This window comes from Vicugna pacos, chromosome 2 (genome assembly GCF_048564905.1).
Source record: "Vicugna pacos chromosome 2, VicPac4, whole genome shotgun sequence".
In the NCBI taxonomy this organism is placed as follows: Eukaryota; Metazoa; Chordata; class Mammalia; order Artiodactyla; family Camelidae; genus Vicugna; species Vicugna pacos.
In genome coordinates this window covers 24,320,109-24,342,500 of record NC_132988.1, presented here as the reverse complement: position 1 = coordinate 24,342,500, position 22,392 = coordinate 24,320,109, and the positions used below count along the sequence as shown (strand labels likewise).

The window sequence follows — 22,392 nt, the reverse complement described above, 5'->3', positions numbered from 1 at the left end:
GGTTTGTACCCAGAAGGAAATCTACTTCAGGATGACACCTGCACCCCAATGTTCATAGCAGCACTATTTACAATAGCCAAAACATGGAAACAGCCTAAATGTCCATCAACAGGTGACTGGATAAAGAAGAGGTGGTATATTTATACAATGGAATACTACTCAGCCATAAAAACCGACAACATAATGCCATTTGCAGCAACATGGATGCTCCTAGAGAATGTCATTCTAAGTGAAGTAAGCCAGAAAGAGAAAAAAAAATACCATATGAGATCGCTCATATGTGGAATCTAAAAAACAAAAACAAACAAACAAACAAAAACAAAGCATAAATACAGGACAGAAATAGACTCATGGACAGAGAATACAGACTTGTGGTTACCGGGGTGGGGGGCGGGGTAGAGGGTGGGAAGGGATAGACTGGGGTTTCAAAATTGTAGAATAGATAAACAAGATTACACTGTATAGCACAGGGAAATATACACAAAATGTTATGATAAATCACAGAGAAAAAAATGTGACAATGAGTGTGTATATGTCCATGAATGACTGAAAAATTGTGCTGAACACTGGAATTTGACACAACACTGTAAAATGATTATGAATCAATAAAAAATGTTAAAAAAAAAGAAATCTGCAAGACAAAATTAATTTATACTCAATGGAGATGGTTACAAATGTTTATTGAGATACCAATCAATTATTCACAATATGTTTTTTTCTATGTGGGTACACAAAATATTAAAACATGTAATTTTCCTCAAAATAAACACATAGAATCATGACTTTCTAAACACACATTTTATGGGAATCTTTCAAACTTTGCAAAATGACCCTATAGTTTTGGAAGAGGAGGCGAGGTGGAGGATAAGTTGCCTGAAAATTAAATCCTCTTGATGTTGTAAACTTCATATGTTAAATAGAAAAGTTTCAAATTGTTACAGAAATTAATAATTATGTTGACAGATTGTTTTACTTTTTGGGCTTAGATATTTCCTCATCATAAACAAAAATAAATTATAGTTGTGTTAAAAAAAAAAAGAAACATTGTCTGTATTAGTGTCAACTTAATTTTTCAGGAAGTCCTCAGGAGAAAGCAGAATAATTTAACAGCTATGTTTGTGATTTTATCTTTATTACCATAAATCATTTGCTAAATTTATGAGGGTGAAGGAAAACAAAATTTTAATCTCAATAAAACTATTGAAGTCTGAATATTAACTTCAGATTTATGTACTAATTAAAAACAGCATTCCCCTTTCCATGGCTTGTACTTTCTACCTGCCTGGTGTAACAAGCAGGGTTTTCGTAGACAACTCAAGGAGAGAACACACTGCCTTGTATTTTCGAAGTAACTCAGATTTTCACATTTCATGTACTTGCATCTTGTGAACTTTCAGATTCTGAGATATAAGCCCTTTTGTAATGCTTTATAACATCTCTAAAACTACTAATAATGTAGAATTATTAATCATCTACATGTTATGAAATCTACTACCTTCTCTTACTCTCTTTGCATCAGGAAATTCTGAGCCCACAAAAAAAAAAATTTCTGATTATACTTTTAAATACGTCTATTTACTTGCTATCCAGAGAACGGGAAAACAAACCCAAGAAACTATCTCCAGCAGATTTCAACTACAGTGCCTATAAATTTGAGTGAATTCTTCTCTTCCAGAGATCCTCAAAATTTCCTAAGACTCCTAGCCTGTCAAAAATGTATCTTCCTTACCACTTAGAAGACCCAGCCCTGTAAGCCAGGTATAAGGCCAGTTTTCCTAACAGAACTTGGTGTGCACTGGCTCTGTCAATAAAGCAATCAAGCATTGTTACTGAAAACTGGCTTGTCTTGTCACACCTGATTAAATAAGAATCATTCCTAAATATAACACTCCGGATATGGCTGTGATTACACAATCTGTCAATTATGTACTGGTAAAAGATTCTTACAGAACTGATGCAATCTATTTTAATTTTCCATAAAAAGTAAGGAGACTCAGATTTCATGAATTCTGGGAGGTCAGTGAGAACCAGATTTTTAAAAAGTATTATTTCAAAGTATAAACGTGGAGTTACTAAATTGCAAATAGCTTAAAAAAGAAAAAGGGCTTCCATTTACTGGAAAATAGTACATTTAAACAACATCAACAATATTGCAAATAAATAAAAACAATGTGTTTTCTCTCATCACTTCATTCAATCCTACATAATTAGTTTTTGTTTGGGTTTTTTTTTTTTTCTGTTGGGTTTTTTTTTTCTGCTATGCCACCCATCTACTTGCAGGTAGCTAACTTTTTTTCTGGACTGAAATGAGCCCTAGAAATTTTGATTCTATTCACGAGTATGGTCTGAAAGTTATCTAAGTGATGTCTACTCAAAGCTTCTATCCATGAATTGACTCTTCGGTGTCAATAGTTTGAAGTGCCTAAACCTAATGCAGTACTTTTGCAAAAAGCTCAAAAACACATTTTCTGAGCCACAGCTTGTGTCAGAGTCTTCAAGAAAGCCTAACAGGAAAACAAAAACTATCTGTAGGTGATACTGGATTAATTTCTGATTGTGGTTAGTTTATTTCTATCAGCAATAATATCAGGACAGAGGGGAGTAAAATTCTTTATGGTAGCACAGAACATAACTACCTTATAAGAGTTTTGATCAGTGCTTTCCCTGAGGGTAAATACATATTATGGAAAGAAGCATATTGACAAATCTCCAGAGTCTTCCCATAATGCATACAGTTTCTAAAATATTTATATTAATAATGCTTTATCTCTACAAACTTTGGGAAGACCGAGAATATCTTATCTGACAATTTTCTATGCAACTCTTACAATAACGTCAAACAAATCTATGATTTCTAGCATCTCCCTTTATATAATGAGAAAAAGGAAGTATGTATGATTTTCCAATAGTGTCCAGACAATCTCAAAAGACAATTTTAAGGGGACTTTCTATAAATTTAGTGTAGATTTTGGAAAGATGAAGTCAAAAGAGTTGTCAGAGATTTGGGCACTTGATTAGGATAGAATTATGGTTGCCTGCAAAGCAAAAGTTGGTTTTGTATCTAATCAAAGTGACAAAACATTTTAAGGGAACATAAAAAATAACACAGTTGTAAAGAACTTTTCCAAAGGTGAAAAAACTTTGTTTTTTTTCCTCCTCTAAGTAGTAAATAAAATTATAAATTCAGCATAAGACACAGAAAATTAATTTGACACAACAAAGAATCTCTATCTAGGCAGACTGCATAAAATTGAAAAATAACCTCTCCTATTGAACCTAAATGCACTAATTAGAAACTCTGGAGTTAAGTTCACTCCCAAATTGAGTAAATCCAAATGCTATCCTTCATTATGTCCCTTCATTCTCTGGAACCAATGGACACATTAGGATAGTAGTTCTCTCAGGGAGTCTGCAATAATTATTGTTATTTATATTAAAATGTAATGTGTTCATTATCACTATCTTCAAACAAACCAACAAGTATTAACAATATCAATTTCTATTTCCAATACTGTAAATAAAGATAGTTAATACAATAAACGAAAGTTCTTTGAGGGCCACAAAAGTTCAGAGACTAAGAAGCCTGAGAACTACTGCATTAGGAAAAACTTACACTCTTCTTTTGATAAACAAAAACAGACACACATTGTATTCCTTTGTCACCAATATTCCTAGTATGAATTCGCAACTTTTAACAAACATAATGACAATTTCACAGAAAAAGCAAGGGATTGGATAAATGAGAATTGTCTTACTAGTAGCTCCATGAACATACACAATAAAACTTTCTAAAGTCACACATACCGCTTTCACACATTCATGACCTAAAGCTATATAGCCTCTCCATACAATATTAAAGTAAAAAGGTATACAGAATCAAAATTATGCTTAGTAACCGGGCTTTGGTAATCTATTTTAGTTACAATTATTTAGGTCTCCAATAAGTATCATTAATTAACTTAAGGTAATACCAGGCTGAGGTTTTAAATTATATAAGATCTCATAAATTTCCTTTGAGCTGACATACTACAAACATAATTACCGTAGAAATAAAAAGTTGAACAAAATAATTATTCAATTTGGTATAACAAATTTAAATTTTTCTTAATGTTAAATATAACTCAAGTAATTATTGCCTTATTTGATCAGTACGATTATAAAAGTTTGGGAAAACAAACCCAAGTAGAATAAATTATATGCTTTTATTACACTTAACAATAATAAATCAGCTAAGAGATCACTGAAACCTAGAACTGTTTATTTGCAAAGATAAACAAAATTGATAAACCTCTAGCCAGACTCACCAAGAAGAGACAACCCAAATAAACAAAATAAGAAATGAAAGAGGAGAAACAAGTGATACCACAGAGATGCAAAAGTCATAAGAGAATACCCCAAACAGATATACACCAACAGACTTACAGATACAAAAAACAAACTAGTGGTTACCAGCGGAGAGAGGGAAGTGGGGAGGGGTGCGACAGGGGTATGGGATTAAGAGATACAAACTACTATGTATAAAATAAATAAGCAATAATGATATATTGTATAGCACAAGGAATTATAGCCATTATCTTGCAATAACTTTTAATGGAGCATAATCTATAAAAATACCAAATCACTATGCTGTGCACCTGAAATTAATACTGTAAATCAACCATACTTCAATTAAAAATTTAAAAATGGATAAACTATTAAAAAGGATAAACCATGACCCTCATACAGATAGAAAATGAACATATGTCAACATTTTTATTTAACTCATTAATTAATGAGGGAACAAGTAAGATACTGGAAAAAGTTCAAGAGAAAATTGATAGATTCATATTAAGTAATCAGGAATGTTGAAATGAATTTGATCAATAGATGGAAAATTGACTTCTTTGGGAGGGAGAAGAAAGAAATCAATAGTACCTCTACTGGAGAAAATTTATTTTACTTGCCTATGAGGAAATCATATCCATTGCTACTATTTATATACAAATTAGATAACATAGCTAAAAGATAGTGAAGGATGAAAGAGACAGAACACCCATTGATCTTTTTTGTGCATTTTAAAGTCATTCACAATTATTCCTGAATTTATCACTGAGAATAATTTGCCAAATTGTTCCCATTAAATGAACTGATCTCTAATTTTAGATAAAGAACAAGTGAATATAATCAACAATGTTCCCAACAGAACCAATCATAATTCAGTGAAGAACTTAATGAAATTTATAAAATTGCAGATATTCAGTTTATTGAAAAATTGGATGTGGTAGAATGCAATCAGAGAGAAACTTTATTATGCCTCATAACGTCCTCTTTCAGTGCATCCTATAGATTGATATTCTGTCCTAACTCTAAATGAAATCTTAAGAAAATCTCCTAAATTTCTGGTTCCTTTAAATTAATATAAGTATCTGTTAGTTTTACATCAAATCTTTAACTTCTCTTCAAGTCTACAATTTCTCTCTCATCAGCTGATAAGCAATCAAGGGAAGGGAAACGCATAGGTGTTTTGTCTTGAGCTCCTGCCCCACACCATGGCTCTTTAGGGAACCCCTCAAGATGAAGCAAGAGGAGTGGGGCGATATAAGGGTAAGAAGGTCTCACTTACCTGGAACAGGTTGTAATTCAGCACTAGTACCATTTGGGTTTAGTATATGCCAAAAAAAAAAAAGCTAACTCATTCTCTTGTGAGACCTTCTTCATAGTTGCATAGCTTCCTGGAGTTCCTGAATTAGTTGATGGTATTCCTTCTGTCACATGGTTGTTATGTCCCCATCACTCATGCACTGTCTCTTACAGTCCATGCTAGACTTCCAGTCTTTCCTGTGGAGGTTACCTCACTCCTGGTTGGCAGTCCTCTTGGAAAGGGTACTTTAGTATGGTTCACTGTTGGCACTTTGTTCAGTATTCTTCTCTAGCACATGGAAAAACCAATACCTCTGCTTGGGAGCCAATGGAAGTGCAGCTCTCTCTCAAAGCAGTGCTTTTGATGTTGTTGCAAGGAAACCAGCTCTGGTCACTTGCATTTAAACTTTTCTGACTTGAATAAAAACTTGGTTCACTGAAAGTTCACTATCATTTAGCTTGAGGTAAAGAAGAGATAGTGCCTCACTATACGAGGTTAGAGGAAATCCACAATATACCAGCAACTCCTTCTCTCTAAAGACCACCATTACAATGTCAACTTCAATATGTTGCATGTTTTCCTCCTGCTCTTATATCTCCCAAGCACCTTATGGGATAGTAACTGGCAGATTCATTTTTCACAACATCTTAGAATTTGCATTAATAGGAAGTTCATTGATAATTTCCTCCTATACCATTTGCCTTCATGGCTTTCTGCTAAAACTTAGAAAAAATGTTTGAGATCATATTTAACATTTGTCACATGTATTTAATTTTCACATGTCACGATTTGCACTGAATTAATTTTTGTAAAGTCCTTGAGGTATTTATCTTACTTTATAAAAATTCAGGAGGCTTGAATTACATAAGGACATTTCTTTGTAATAACACATATTATGAATATTCATTTATATATCACCTTTTCAGTGTGGCCTACATTCACTTCTTATTTAAAATTGAAGCCACATCATTTCTAGTGCCTTTCCTTGCTTAATTTTCTTCCACAGCACTTGTCATGACCAAATCTAACTATGCTATATATTATGCTTATTCTTTTTATGTATATGTAGCTACATAGGAAACAGTAAATTGTATCTTAGGGGAGAAAATGATAGTAGAAATAAATGGTGAAAAGTCATCAGATAAAGTATATACTTAAAATGCAGAGGAAATAGGACTTTTTGATGTACTGGATTTAAAAGGTAAAGGAAAAAAATAATTCAAATATGTGTTTTATTTTTTGAGCCAGAATAATCAGACGTTTTTGTTGTAGTTGTTTGTGTTTTTTGTCACTGTTGCTCAACAACTGACTGAGAAATTGAAAAGAATAAAAAAGTGTGAACTTTGGTGAAGTCATCAAGAGTTTCCAAGAAACTAGAACACTTAATGTAAAGCTTTGAAGGATGAGGCAAGGAGACTAAGAAGGAACAGCTAGAAGGCAAACAAAGAAAGTTAGGACACTGATGTCATTGGATGAGATATTGAAAATAAAGGAAGTAGTCAATTCTGTCAAATGCCACTAAAGTAGGACAAGAAAAAGCTGGCAAAATATTCATTGTATTTATAGATATTAAGATTATGGAATAAACAGATGGATTTGAAAAGAAAGATAAGAGCCATATCCAGAATGAAGAAGTGAATGTGAGGTGAGGAATAAAGAAATCAAGCACAGCAGTTCTTTCAAGAAACTGGGATGGCGTCAGCGCAGAGCAGTAGCAGATGACAACTGGAAGGGGATGCAGGTTAGGAAAAGGGATCTGCATCTGAGGAGTATTTTATTGTTGTTTCAAAGAAAAGAAATCTGGGCGTGTTTATGGAAATAGATCAGCATAATTATAGAACACATGAGAGAAAAATAACACTTTCAAGCATAAGTTTTCTGATCAGATATAGAATCTACGTACTTTATAGGGTAGAACTATTGTCTATAAACAGGGAAAAGGTATACCATTTTATAAATCATACACATATGATGGTGATGACACTCATAATAATATAAATCACACTGAGTGCTAATTCTGTGTAGGAAAGAATAGTAAACATTTCACCTCTCATCTTAATTACTCATATCATTAAAATCTATAAAGCATCACTGTTATTATTGCCATTTATAGTTGGAGAAACTGATGCTTAGAGTTTAAAAGATTTGTCTAAGGTCACCCAGCTAGGAAATGCCTGGATAGAAGATTCAAATATAAGTTATTGACTGTAAAACAGACACTTATATCTTTAAAGTACAATATTAAGGAAAGCTAAGGGGAAACGATGAAGGGAGTTTTTTCATCTTCATAACCAAGTCTAGCTGATAATGATATTTGATATGTGGGGAAAATAATTAGGGATTATAAAGTTTTATTTTTTTTATAATGACATTAGAAAGCTAAGAATCACTTAGTGGATCATACTCTAACTCAGATAATTTCTGGAACTTTGTGAAAATGTATGCTTCATTTTGTAACAATTACTATTCCAAAATAACTCTCTTGCTTCAATAAAGTTACTGAGTTTCCATAATTAGAAACAACATTTACGTTGGCAAGTATATGATGCATGCATATATATGATAATGCATCTTATCTCTTGTTTTTTGATCATGTGTGGGAATATAATAAAAGACTGATAATCACTGAGCAAATTTCAACAAACTAGTTTACCAGTTTAATAAAAACAAATCCATGGAATGCATACATTCAAATACTTCACCTGTTAAATTGCAAGTAATGTCTAAAGGCTATCCTACAAGAAACAAAAATTACCATACATACATATTAATATTGCATTGGATTGGTAGAGTGAGCCAGATTTGCATTCCATATATAAAACTGTCACCTCACATTTCCATGATAAATCATGAGAAGAATAAAGGGGTATGCAGGCATAGAAGCACTGCATATATTTTCTGGGCTAGCAAAGGTATTACCTCTGTGTGTCCAATTCATTTGTTGTGCCAATTTTCAGAACACCTGACATTCTACCAGATATGAAAAGTATTTAATATGATAGGTATACTTTAATACGGTCATTGTGAAAAATATGGCATGTTTTCACAAATCTAGAGAATATGGGCCATGAGTTTTAATTTTTAAAATTCTTATTTTCTAATAGGTTACAGATTTGGTAAAATCTTTATCAAAGAATCAGAAATTAAAGAAAAATATTTAGTCTAGTTCTCTAAGTATTAAGTTGACTACCTTAGGATAGAACATAAACTTTTCTTTTTATCTAATAATACCATTATATGAGGTAAGAAGAAAACATACTGATGTTTTTATGTTTCATATAGCTAGTTCCTATGCAATAAATGACTAGGTGTAAACAACACTTAGCAAAAAGAATGTGTCCCTGCTCACATAAATATAGAATGTATAGTAGACATCACATCAACATTTCTTAAACTAAACTCTTTATATTCTCCTCCAAATCTGTCCATTGCAAACTTGCCCGGAATATGTCCACTTACTACTGCCAAAGATAATCTGTGATTTGAGATAGTATCATCCCTCTTCTACAATATCCTCTTAACTAGTCTTCCTGTTTCTATCCCTGGCACTGCTAATATCTATTCTCAATACAATACATTGAGAGTTTTTTAAAGCAGTCAGATCTTGTCACTCATCTGCTAAAAATCCTGCAATGTCCATATAATTTACCTAAGTAAAAGGCAAAATCCTTTAAGGGGCTTATAAAGCCCCTAATGATCTAGCCATGCATTATCATTCTGACATCACTTCTTATCACACCCCAGTCTCCCAAACAGGTCCCCTTCCAGTTACACTGGCCTCTATTGCTCTGACTTGTCTTCCATGATCCTGCTTTAGGACCTCTGTACTGGCTGTTTCCTCTGCCTGGAGCACTATTCCAAATTCCCGCAACCCCAGGGAGGGATATGACTAACTCCCTACTCACCAATTGAGTCTTCATAAAAATGTCCCCTTCTTAGTGTGGGACTTTTTCTATCCCATTATTTTACTCTAACTCCAACTTCCCGTCACTCTCATTACATTGTTTTACTTTTTCTTATTCTAATAATTACTATTCTCTAGCATTCTGTTTAATTAATATATTGATTATATTTGTCTATATAAATTACAATATAATTCCACCAAGCAAAGAATCGCGTCTATTTTCTTCAAGGATGTAATTCAAAAACATAAAACAGGATCCTAGAAGGTATTCAACAGATACTTTGAAGAGAATAAATTATTTGAATTTAATGCTCACGATAAAGCATACACATACAGTTTTAAATGTAGGAAGAGTAAGATAAGCAAGATAAGAAACATAAAATATTGTTGGTTTCAAAGGGAAAAGAATATATTGATTTGGATGGGAAGGAAAAATAAATGCTTCACAGAAGATTGTATCTGAGATGAACCTGTAAAGATTGGTACAATTTTGATAAGTAGATAATCAAGGTGTGGGCACTATAAGAATTCATTATAAGAAAAATTAAGAATAAAACTAAGTATTGTTTGCTTGTATGTTTTATCATTTTACTTAACACTGGGAAAACAAAGATGATCACTGATTTCAAATCACTTGCTGCTAGTGAAGTGTGTGTGTGTATGCGTATTTTAATTATTAAAATCAATCAATAATAAAGAGCTAAAAAAAGAACATTTAGAAGACACTTGCAAAAGAACAAAAATTTTAAAAATCAATTCTTTTCAATAGTCAATAAATAGTCTTTACTTATACAGGGTATTTGTTAATACTGCCAAGGGAATAAAACAGCAGTCTCTAGACAGAATCTCAGTTCATGCTCAGATGGATAGGCAGTTGCAGCTGATTTTATAAAGCTTATTTATCTAATGTTCAGTTTGGACATAATATTGACACCATTGCATATGCCAAATCTATTTTTTGCCCAATTGTAGGGATTGGCATCCAGGAATATGAATAAAAGGTAAGCTTCAGACAACTCCATGACTTTTATTCCTGAACAGAAAACTTCTGATAGCTATCCTCTTCCCATTTGTCCTATTCCAATAAAAGTGGTTGAGCAACTTAGAAAAAGACGAAAAGACCCTTAGCATTACTCACAGCTAAACTCCAGGCCTATCCTAAGCATTCCCTCTTCTAAGCAAATCTCATTTCATCAGAATCTTCTAACACTCCAAAACAAATTACTTGCCAAAGGTTTTCCACAGATTAAAGAAAAGAGTAGAGAAATGAGAGTGATTTATACAATGCCCCAAGAACCCATCAACAGAAACCCCACTGTATCACAGACCCCAAATTCTACAATCAATCCCCAAAACTGCATACAAAAAGAACATTCTACCTTTTTTGCATGCAGTAGATTTGAGTTTCATTTTGATTCATTTGTTCTTTCTGCCAAAGCTAGATCTTTCTATGTATGTTTTCAACTCCCAGAAGTATTAAGGGAAATGAAAATAGAGCAACAGCATTCCTTTCATTTTTTGTTGTGGTTAACCTATTTTCTCTCAATCTTGTATTCAATAATTCTGAAAGAATAAATAGAATCACTGTAAAGGGAAGAAGATGCTTCCTTTCAACTTGTATCCTTAAAATGACCAAATTTTCTTTTAAAGAGCAGCTGCTACATTTTATCTGCACAAGTTTTATTGATGTGGATATATTAAACATCTGGCATGTTTTAAGTTGAAGTGTTTGTAAATACCTTAAATAAATCATTATGGTTCTTGCAATAATTCTATAATATGAATGAGTTGGTGCACAATTACCAAGGTGAACGTCAGCAAAATATTTCAGTGGGGGTATATTCCCTTGGCTTTCCTCCCCTTTGGTATCGACTAAAAGATACCGTTTTCTTCTGACAGCCATCTGTTCCACTACCTTTGGGCCATAATTTACAGAACTAAAACCAAAATATACATGCAAGCTGACAAAGTATTTTTAAAACATTTTTTAAGCTTAGATGAATTAAAATAATATTGGGACAGGAGGAAAATAAAAATCTTCTTTTATCATCTTATTTTCCGTCTAAGAAACTGAAGACTAAAAATTACATCCAAAAGAACCAGAATTAGAACCTTGGTTTCCTATACTTCTTCTGTGTTCTCTTTCCATTCTATCACATTCCACAGAACCTTCCTATATTTTATTAATTAGAAAATCATCACAATACTCCATAAAATTAAAAACATCTCTTAAATTTTTAAACATCAATATAATCTTTTTTAAACTTTGTTAAATCTGTAGCTCATCCTTTAGGTACTTCAGATACTAGAGATACTATATAAGATCTTTAATTATGCAATATTGAACATTTCACACAGAAAAATGATGTATTTCCTAAGCTCTCAGAGAAGAAAAAGAAAAACTCATTTAAGACAGAACTAAAGAAATTAATAGAAAAGTTCTCTTCAAGAGGAACACAATATGTTGGACTACAACACTTACGTATCATGAGGCCCAAAATTTCATGTGCTGCTGCCTTGACATTTTGAACCTTATAGGGCCCCTTCCTCTCACCATATATGCTTCCACACAGGGAAAAAGTTCCTGGCCAGATCAGCTGGACCAGTTGGGCCCTACTTGATCATCCTTGACCTAATGGGTTTCACCTGCCTGAAAATCTGAGCCATTATTCTAATAAGCCAATCATATCCTTCCCATAGGTACCCAACCCTCTTTTTACTACAAAACCTACCTCCTAAGCTCTCTGCTTATTCACTGTATCTCTGAGTGCAACCTCCGTGTGGCCCTGTGTGGCATGCCATGTCCTCCTCTGGGGCTGTGAGTGTCTTTAATTAATAAACTTTTGTTTGATTGTTGGATGGTATGTATATATGGCCATGAAACTGTGGGTGAAAACCATTTTACCTGACTTCACTAATCAAGGTCATTCAAAGACTAGATTGTCCTCCAAGTGGCACACAGCCTATGTTTGCCCAAGTTATTTTCCAGGAACTTGGAGTCAACTGCCTCTAGTTCCAGCTGAGCTGGTTAAGGTTGGATAGGCCCACCAACCCTTCAACTAGGCATGTGTGAGTGTCCTCGGTGACTTTTGACATCACAGGGCAGAAAAGCACCTTCAGAAGGTGCAGAGGCCTGTAGCCTAATTATGTCTGAGCAGGACAATTACAGCACTTTTTCCTATCACCTTTCCCCATACTCCCCATGCCTCAGACCTCCGTGCTTCTTTACTGTTTATCCCATAAACACCCCAAGCCCCTTGCCTTCAAGGAGGTGGATGTGAGATTTGTTCTCCTGTCTCCTCACTTGGTTGCCTTGCAAATAAACTGTCTCTTTGATGCAAACCTCAGTGTCTCAGTGTTTTGCCTTGCTGTGTAGGGCAAAATAAATCTGGTTCAGTAATAGCCATTTCATACTATTTAGAGCAAAGGATCCCTTACTTAATAGCAAGGTGAACAGAAGGTGATCAAAACACTCTATAATTTGGTGCAAAGAAATGATAAAACAAAATAATTTCTCAACTTTTCTGCTGTACTTTAGGTTCCAAGTATCAGATTTTAATACCTTTTTCATCATCTTAGGTTGCATTATCTGAACTTAAAAACTTTATTCCAACTCCAAAAAAAAAATTGCATTGCATAGAATACGAGAGTAACAGAGAAGAACAATAGAAAATGCGAGACCTGCCCTAAACTTTACATAAGTCCTAGGTGGCAGATTTCCACAATCACCTAGTCCCTAGTAGACTTTGGGGTTCACAAATGATATTCTAAAAATTAGGATAAGAGAATACAAAGGAACAAAAGGAATTCGGTTTCTGTCAATTTTAGTTGTTCCTTGATTCAGTGTAGTATAATGAAAAAAAGTTAACTTAATTGAGATTAAGGACCTGAATTTATGAAAACAATGAAACAGCCATTATAGTAGTGTGCCCAAAAAACCATAAGTCCTTATGGAAGAGAGCATCAAAATGACTGATTTCGATATGAAGAAATCTTTCATATAACACTAAAGTGATTTAGAAGAATATAAGCCAAGTTTAACTAGATTGAAGGTAATGATTTTAAAACTTTTAAAAGTCAATAGGCATCTTACAAACTTCACATTAATTTTAAAATATTCAACAACTCTAGATATTAGAAGGTTTGTGGGAAGAGTCATTTGTTTTGTTCATTTTAGTTATAATGTTCAATTCCTTTGTAAGTTTTCACTTACAAAGGTAAAAAAGTAGCAAAAAAGGTACAAAAAGTAGCTCAATCTCACTTCACAAAGTATGCATTGTAAAATTGAAACTATGGAGTAAGCCTTTCTATTTAAAAAATGCAAAATTTTTCACAATTTTTAAAATATCATTCACTTTATTTTAAATTGTATAATTTATCAAAAGCAAATGGCTTATATCTGTCAATTTCCTTTCTCAATAAGCACATCAAAGAGCATACAGATTTGTTTCTTCTCACAAACTACAGATATTTATAAGGACCATCTCCACATGTGTCATACCTCCTTTAATTTTTTTCTTACTTCATCCTTGTAGATTAACTTTATGAGTTTTATTCTGACCTATCACATTTATGGTATATGATACTTTGAGAAAGGATGCAAATGCATTTCCATTTTAACCCAGCACCTCGATAAACATTTTCTTGTCAGTGAGAACTAAACTGGTAGATATGTCTTAGGAAATCTATTCAGAATTTCAGATGTTAACAAAGTACATGACTGCAGTTCTAATTTGGGATTTCCCACAATATAGCTATGTAAACTTAACTAAATCATTAAAGCTAAACTTCAACTTTTGTTTTTCACCAGTGAAGTGAAGAGTATTGAACAATTTCAGCAACAAAATGCTATGAATATATAATTCTGAATCATTGATTTTAAATTTTTTTATTTTATTTTTTCATTCCCTTCGCATGTGAAATACATTTACATAATTCAAAAATCCAAAAGAAAAAACTGTAAACAGTGAAAAGCCTCAGACTCACCCAATCACCATCAACTTAATTTACCCCACCTCACTCCATCAGAGGCAACCACTATTTTTACTTTTGGGTACATCACTTTGGGGTACTTTGTGCAAATATAATATATAGTTTTTCCCCTTTTTACTTCAAAAAAAATAACTTGCTATAGACAATACTCTGCACGTTGCTTTTTCACCTGATGATGTACCTTGAGCTCTTTAATATCAGTATATAGAAAGTTTCCTTAATTTCTTTCCCTGCTTTACAAAAGGGAATATTATCAGTTCCCTATTGATAAACACTTGGGTTGTTTCCACTCTTTTGGACTTACAGATGACATTTCAGTGAACTACTTTACAGCTATGTCATTCTATCTATGCAAAAATGTGTATCAGAAAATTTCTGGGAAGAGAGATTTGTTGGTCACAGCGTAAAGGCACATATTTTGATATATTTTTACAACTCTTTTTATTGGCATTATTCCATTTGTCCTTCCACCAGCAATGTATGAAAGAATCTGTTTTCCCTTAGCCTGGCCAACAGAACATTTTCTTATTTTCTCATCCCTTTGGATTCCTGCTAATATGAGAGGTGAAAAATAGCATCTTGGTTTATTTTTAATTTGCATTTCTCTTGTGAGTGAGATTGAAAAAAATTTTTAATTACTCTTTAAGGTATATTTAAATTTGTTTGTTTATGCTCTATCTGTATCTTTCGTCTTTTATATATCTAGGAGGTTTTTACATAATTAGGAAGATTAAACCTTCTTCTGATAGATGAGTTGAAAATACTTTTTTCCTAGCTTGTCACTTGTTTCTAGAGTTCACTTAGTGTTTTTTTTTTTCCCTTTTATTTTGCCATGTAGAAGTATTTGAGTTTGATATAGTCAAATTTATCAATATTTCCTTTAATGGATTCTAAATATTGAATCATAATTGGAAATCACTTCTATACTCTAATCTTGTAAAAGAATTTAAACATTTTATTTTAGTATATTTACTATTCTATTTTTTACACTGAATTCTTTCACTTCTCTGCCCTATTTATTATTTCATTAGCTAGTACTTCTAGTACAGTTTTGAAAAGGAATGATGAGAGAAAAGACCTTTGATTTTCAATTTATCAATGAAAAAGATTTAAGTTTTTCATTATTGAGTATGACGTTAGCTATATGATTTTTTTATAGAAATTATTTTTCAAGTTGAGGATTTTCCCCTATATTCCTAGTTTACTGCGATTGTTTATCATGAATGAGCCTGGATTTTGCTAACATTTTTTCTGCATCTATTGATATGATCATGGGCTTTTTCTTTTTTTAGACTGTTGATGTGATGAAATACATAAATTGATATTTGAGTGTTGAACAAGCCTTTCATGTGTGGTATAAACCTCACTTGGTTGTGGAATATAATTATTTTTATACACTGTTAAATGTAATTTGCTAATATTTTGTTGAGCATTTTTGCATTTATGTTAATGAGAGATACTGGTCTGTAGTTGTCTTTTCTTCAATGCCTTTGGTTTTGTTTTTAGAGGAAGCTGGTCTCAAAGAATGAGTTAGGAAGTATCCCCTTGGCTTCTATCCTCTCAAAGGGACTGTAGAGATTTGATGTAATTTCTTCCTTAAATGTTTAACAGAATTCACCAGTGAATCCATCTAGGCTTGGTGCTTTCTGTTTTGGAAGGTTATTATTTACTGATTAAGTTTCTTTAATAGATACACAAATATTCAGATTGTCTATTCTTATATAAGTTTTGGCAAATTATGTCTTTCAAGGAATTGGTCCATTACGTCTATGCTATCAAATTTGTGGGCATAGACTTTTTTATAATAAATCCTTTGTTATTCTTTTACTGTCTTTGGGATCTGTAGTGATACCCCCTCTTTCTCACTTCTCATATTAGTAATCTGTGCCTTTTGTCTTTTTTTTCTTAGCCTGGCTGGAGGCTAATCAATGTGATTGATTAGAGTTGGGTATTTCCCTTCCCCACATCACTTAAGCTCTGATGATACACCAGCAAGTTAGGCTCAGGTTAACTAGCTTCCCCTGAAGGGAGGCCTTGTTAACAAGAACAGAGTACTCTGTATTATTTCAAAATATTTCCTTCCCCCTCTCCCTGCCAGAAGCCTGAGGGTATTTTTCTCTGATGATTACTGTGGGAGCCTCGTAGAGCTCCTGAAGGTAAATCCAACAATATTGTGGGGTCTTCCCTATGACTGGCTTTCCTCAGAGTTCTTAATTCTCAGACTTGTCCATACTGGGCCTCCAATAATATGTCAATTACAGTTCAGGTTTTCCTTCCCCAGCACTGGTTCTTATAGTGGTTTCTGCTTGTATGTCTCTCCTCTGGTAAGCTGTGACTGACTCCCTGTTTTCACCTGTCTTTCTCTCCAACTTTGGGGAAAGCGGTTTGCCTTGTCATCTCCCCTCTCATATGGATGCAAAAAGAAGTGTTGTTTTTCGGTCTGTTCAAATGTTTACTTGTTCTTAAGACAGAGCAGTGACTTCCAAGCTCCTTACATGTGGAAGCAGAAACTGTTCAAATCCCTACTCTGATTTTTCACTATTGGCTTCATTTGCTACTCCTAGACAAAAGTACTGATGTCAGAGCTCCTAACAGTTTAATGTTTTCATAACTATGTTGAACAATTTTCTTTCCAATATAGTAATTTCCCTTTTTATTCAATTTTTGTTTCAATATAACTTCACTACATATATTTACTAAAAAATAATGAAGAAAATGGGGAAGAGGAGACAATGGCTGGGGACAGACATCCATATCCTTGCCAGATGCTTTCACTTAAGAAAGCCTGGTAAAAGCCATGGTTAGCAAAACACCTCAAGGGGATGAGAAAAGAAAAAATGTTATTTTCCCAAAGACCTTGGGATTGGAGAAACTGGGAATATTTCCAGCCTCCCTTACTTATCTCTTTTGGCTCCAGTGCAGCAAAATATCTTCCCCTAAACACAACCATGCTTGAAGAACAAAAGTTAGTTAACCCTTTGACCACCATATATTTAGAGCAATATAGTATACATTAGAATCATGAATCACTCTGGTAATAGTAAAATAGCTTTGACATGTTAGGCAAACATTCACTCTCAGAATCTCCCTAACTGGCCATGTATCATGCATTCACTTACATTATTCAAGGAGAAGTTTGGAGATAAAATTTCTTATTACCTAGATTTTAGCAATGAAAATTCTATGTCACCTAAATACTTCTGACATTTCCCTGGAAGAGATATGGTCCAAGTATGAAATCATTTGTGGTCCTGTACTCTGAAGATAATCTTTAAAAAAATTTTTTTAAATGTAGTGTACATGTATAGTAATTAGCTTCTTAAATCATCAACCTGCATGTTCCGCACGCACCTCATTCAGAGAAAAAAAGCCAGTAAAAACAGAGATTAGCTACTTATGCATATTAAAACTGAGTTAATACTAATCTCATACTTGAAATTTTCTTTTCCTTACTCTGCAATCTGCCTCTGTCTTTCTTTTCCCTTTTCAGAGAGCTTTGAGTCAAAGAACTTCTCAGCTCTTGTGTATTTTTGCTTTATCATAAACTTTCATTTCAGAGAGGATGAGGTTGGAGTCCTCTGACCAACACCATTTCTAACATTAACACCCCAAGTAGTTATTCACAAAAACATAAGGATCCAGAGTCTTAAGTTCTTGCTTTGCTTACCTACTAGATTTCTGGTTTAGTGCTTCTTCTTGGTGTCAGTTTCTGTTGGAAATTCTCAGGCATCTCAACTCCTTTGGTTAAAGCCAGTGGACTCTAAAATCAACAGGAGAAATGTCCACTTTACCATTTTGGACTGTAATTTATTTTTAATCCAGTATAATTAACTATCTCAAACCTTGGGTCATATTCTACTGAAACAATCCTTCATGACTGGTAAATATATATGGAGTACTTTCTTTGAATGGTCTTGGTGCAATCTTAGCCTTTCGGTACCATTTCCTTGCCCAAGTGTTTTGTTGTTGTTCCTAATTCTTTCAATTCAAACTAATATTTAGGTCCTAATTCCTCCAAATCAACCTAATATTTAGGTTCCAGGTCTTTGTGCTAATCCATATTCTGACACCAACCTTTGAGGTTGATGAACAGATTGATGGAAAAATGTCAACTAATAAATTACATAAATATTCTTAAATGAAAAAATAACTAAAAAACTACTAAGATAACCATACAAGTAGGGGAAACACAGCATCTTCAGGCTTTCTAAGTCCCCAGTTCCCTATGAGAGCCAATTATTTCTGCAGAAGACTATTCTAGCCATAAGAAAATTGCTTTACTATTATGAAGAGAAATTTGTTCTGATGACTTTTCTGGAAAACTTGGCTACTAAACTGTTATAAATAATTAATGCAAATAATTTCAGTCCATTTAAAAAGTTTTCTTGGACCCTGAATGAATCTGAATCATCAGTCTTCAAGGCAGTCCAAGGCTTCACATTTGCTTGAGGTAAGTAACTTGCCTGGGGAGCCACAGGTGAGGTCAAACATGAATTCAAAACTAGGTCACTATCCTTACACACTCTGCTGTGCACTTTCACTAAATTCTACAGAACTGATTTCATCTCATCTTTAAGCTTTGAAATTTCACCTCAAATTATACTGAAAAGCATAGACATAGACGCAGAGCTTGCTTTGAATTAATTAAAAGTCTATGAAAGAAATAACTTTAAAATATAGGTATTTAAAATCTTCATGTCTACTTAGCATACATTTTCTCATAGACACAGAAAATTATGTTAATAACCATATTTTCATATTTTGTTTTGGCTATCAAGAAATATAGACTCTAATTTGGGAACCACTTTGTAATGTATAGGAAATTCTGGCCTCACTTCATTTACGCTTTCCTTGAATTTGTCAGTTTAACATTTTTCTTTAACAATGTTTCATAAGAGCAAAAACATCCACAATTAATACATGGATAATAAAAATTTAATAACTAATAATAACTGATTTTATTGTTTTACATAAATTATCTTGTTTAATTCTCACATTTTCCTTATGAGGTTTAAGCCTCATAAGGATTCAAGGGCAAAATCTTCCTTAAGGTTGTGATATGGAAGCTGCATTTAACTCTACCTGCATACAGTTGGACCCAGTGTATCTTATAAGGATAGTCTAGGGATGCAGACTGCAGACCAGTGGCATTCTATGTATATAACTAAAAGTAAGGAGAAGAAAATGGACTGTGAGGGATGGAAGAATCCATCAGAGCTTCTTCAGACAAAACAGAAGAAATTTAAAAAGCACCTAAATTGATATTTGTTTAAATCTGAAGCAATTTGGTCTGAATTACTCAGTTCGATAGACTATTTACATTGCTCAAAGAAACTAGTAAATTTTTCCATTTCCCTCAATTCATTTCTATATATAAGATTAAATTATGCCCTACCAATTTTTATTCTAAAATATGCAATGATATAACAAAAATTATTTTAAATTGCTTGAACATATTACAAATTGTTTGAAGAATACTCTACATTTAATTTGAAAATGCCCTCATCACCACCCATGCCCTTTTACTATGATTTTAGCTTACTTTCCTATAAAAATGCATAGGTGCCATTTATTAACATTTTATATTGAATATGATTTATAACATTCTCTTTTATTAAGGACATGTCAAAAACATCAGATTTTAATGCATTGGCTATCTTCCACCATGGCACATAATTTATGTTTTATTCCACTAGTCATAAATTTGGCTATAAATTTGTGTCATGAAACTATTTTCAATAAATACACTGAAATTAATTTGTATTGACCTCAGTATTTAACAGGGATTCTGAAATATAACTATAGATCAATAACTAATAAAATTCAAAATCACTGTTTTGACAAGTTTTTCTTTATTGGTAGATCCCATCAAACCATATATTTATTGGATACTGGAGGTGTTATCTTTTTTGTGTCTCTAGTATTGTCTTAATTTCTAGATGGTTACAAAAATAGCAGGAACCATAACGTCCTTCCAGAGATACTTAAGAGACTGAAGCCTCCTGGGAAATAGACCTTCTTCAAAGATGCCCTGGACAATTTGACAATGTTGAGGACAGGGATGGGGTAATTTTTCAAATGGAAAAAAAAAAAGTTTAGCCTTCTTTATGGAACTGCATGGAGATTGTATACTTGACTGATAACTTTAAATGTATTTCTTTTCTCATTTGATAGTAATGATTTTGAAAATGAGATCATCTCTTTATATCTTTGTCTCTTATCACCCCCTCTAGCTGGAGGTCGAGTGTCTTGTGAAAAAAAAAAACTGTGTCAGGAATGACTGAGATGTGACCTGAGGACCTCCACGTTTGCTGCCCATGCTGGACTTTGAACACTCTAAATTAGACCTGCTGAATAGTTGCTGAGTTGCCAAAAGGACAGAATAATGCAGAGAACTGGGCTTTTCCTACACTAAGGAAAACACACCCCTCCCCAGTAAGGAATGAGATTCATGCCGTAACCCAATCACATGTACAAAACAATTTTACCCTCCAATCCAAATTCTTGGTAAACAATTTGTGAAAGCCTGCATTAACTTCCCTCTTTTTCCCCATAAAAACCCCTACCCATTTTCCTCTGGTGGAACACTATTCTGGGTTCCTCTCGAATCTGAGATTCCCAAATCACAATTCTAAGACCCCCCCCCCAAAAAAACTGTTTTTTTTCCTTATAGCTCGTGGTCCTTTCCATTGACAGTCTTAGAATCGATCTAAATCAATTTTCTGTTTTATAAATAAGTATATAGAACTTCAGGAAGATTAAATTACTTAATTGAAAAATGCATGAGTTAATGAAGAACACATCTATGTATTAAGTTAACAATATTTATTATACCAGATCCTCGAGCAAGTGTCGCGAGGCGATAGTGTGGTAAACAAAGCAGACACATCCACTGTCCTCGTGGAATTTCAAGGTCTAGTGAGGAAAAGGGACACCACCAACGAAATACCTTGTAATACGGTTACAAGTATTATTAGTACTATGGAAAAAATAAACTCCAGTTTATTTTCTGTATAACTACCAGATGTGAGTAGATGACCTCATCAAGCTCAAGGAAACAGGCAAAGCTTCTGTGAGAAAACGGCTCTTTACCTCAGATAAGGAGGAAGAGATGTTCAGCTATCGTTCATTTCACGGTAAACTTTTTTCTGTCACGTTTTAACATTTCTCAGTTTAGGATATAACTTACTATCAGTGGAGCATCCTTGACTGACAGTCTCTCTTCCTTCTCTGTCTCTGTCCCTCTCCCCTTCTCTCTCCTTTCCACCCGCGCGCGCGCTCTCGCGCTCTCTCCAGCGCAGGCATGTTCTCTCGCGAGATTGCGATCTTGTTCTCGCGCTCTCCCGGTCTCGCGCTCTCCGGTTCTCAAGCGATCTCGCGTTCTTGCCACATTCGCTGAGGTCTTCCTCAGTTCTTCCTTACTTGACAGCAGCACTTAAGGTACTATTATAAAGCGGGAGTAAAATATCACTATGTATCTATCAAAATGGTTTTAATAGTCTCAAATGCTGGCAAGGTTACAGAGAAACGTGATCACTCTTATGTTGCTGGTGGGAATGCAGTATAAAATGGTAAGCCACTCTAGGAAAGATTTAACCAGTTTCTTATAAAATTGAATATGCACTAACCTTATGGCCCAGAAACTGCACTTTTGGGCATTTAATCCAGAGAAGATGAACGTTTCTAACAACTTTATAGATAGCCAAACACTGGAAACAGCCGGAATGTCCTTCAACCTGTGAATGATTAAACTATGCTACACCTGTACTATGAAACACTACCTGTTAAAAAAAATGAAGTAAACTGTTGAAATGTATATACATATTGAGGACATCTAGCAGTCAGACTCTCAGTTTCTGATGACATGCTCTGATAT

At 33.7% G+C, this 22,392-nt stretch overlaps 1 long non-coding RNA gene across 1 annotated transcript in view; it reads right to left on the bottom strand.

Annotated features, from left to right (window-relative positions):
• The window catches only part of LOC140685625 (uncharacterized), a 32,615-nt gene extending 10,838 nt beyond the window's left edge, over nucleotides 1–21,777 (bottom strand). Inside the window, exons 1-2 of the long non-coding RNA XR_012058875.1 lie at nucleotides 21,706–21,777; nucleotides 18,184–18,276 (exon numbers count right to left, since the gene is read on the bottom strand). This is a non-coding gene — a long non-coding RNA (uncharacterized lncRNA). The remainder of the gene's footprint in view (nucleotides 1–18,183; nucleotides 18,277–21,705) is intronic.
• Nucleotides 21,778–22,392: the final 615 nt, after the last annotated feature.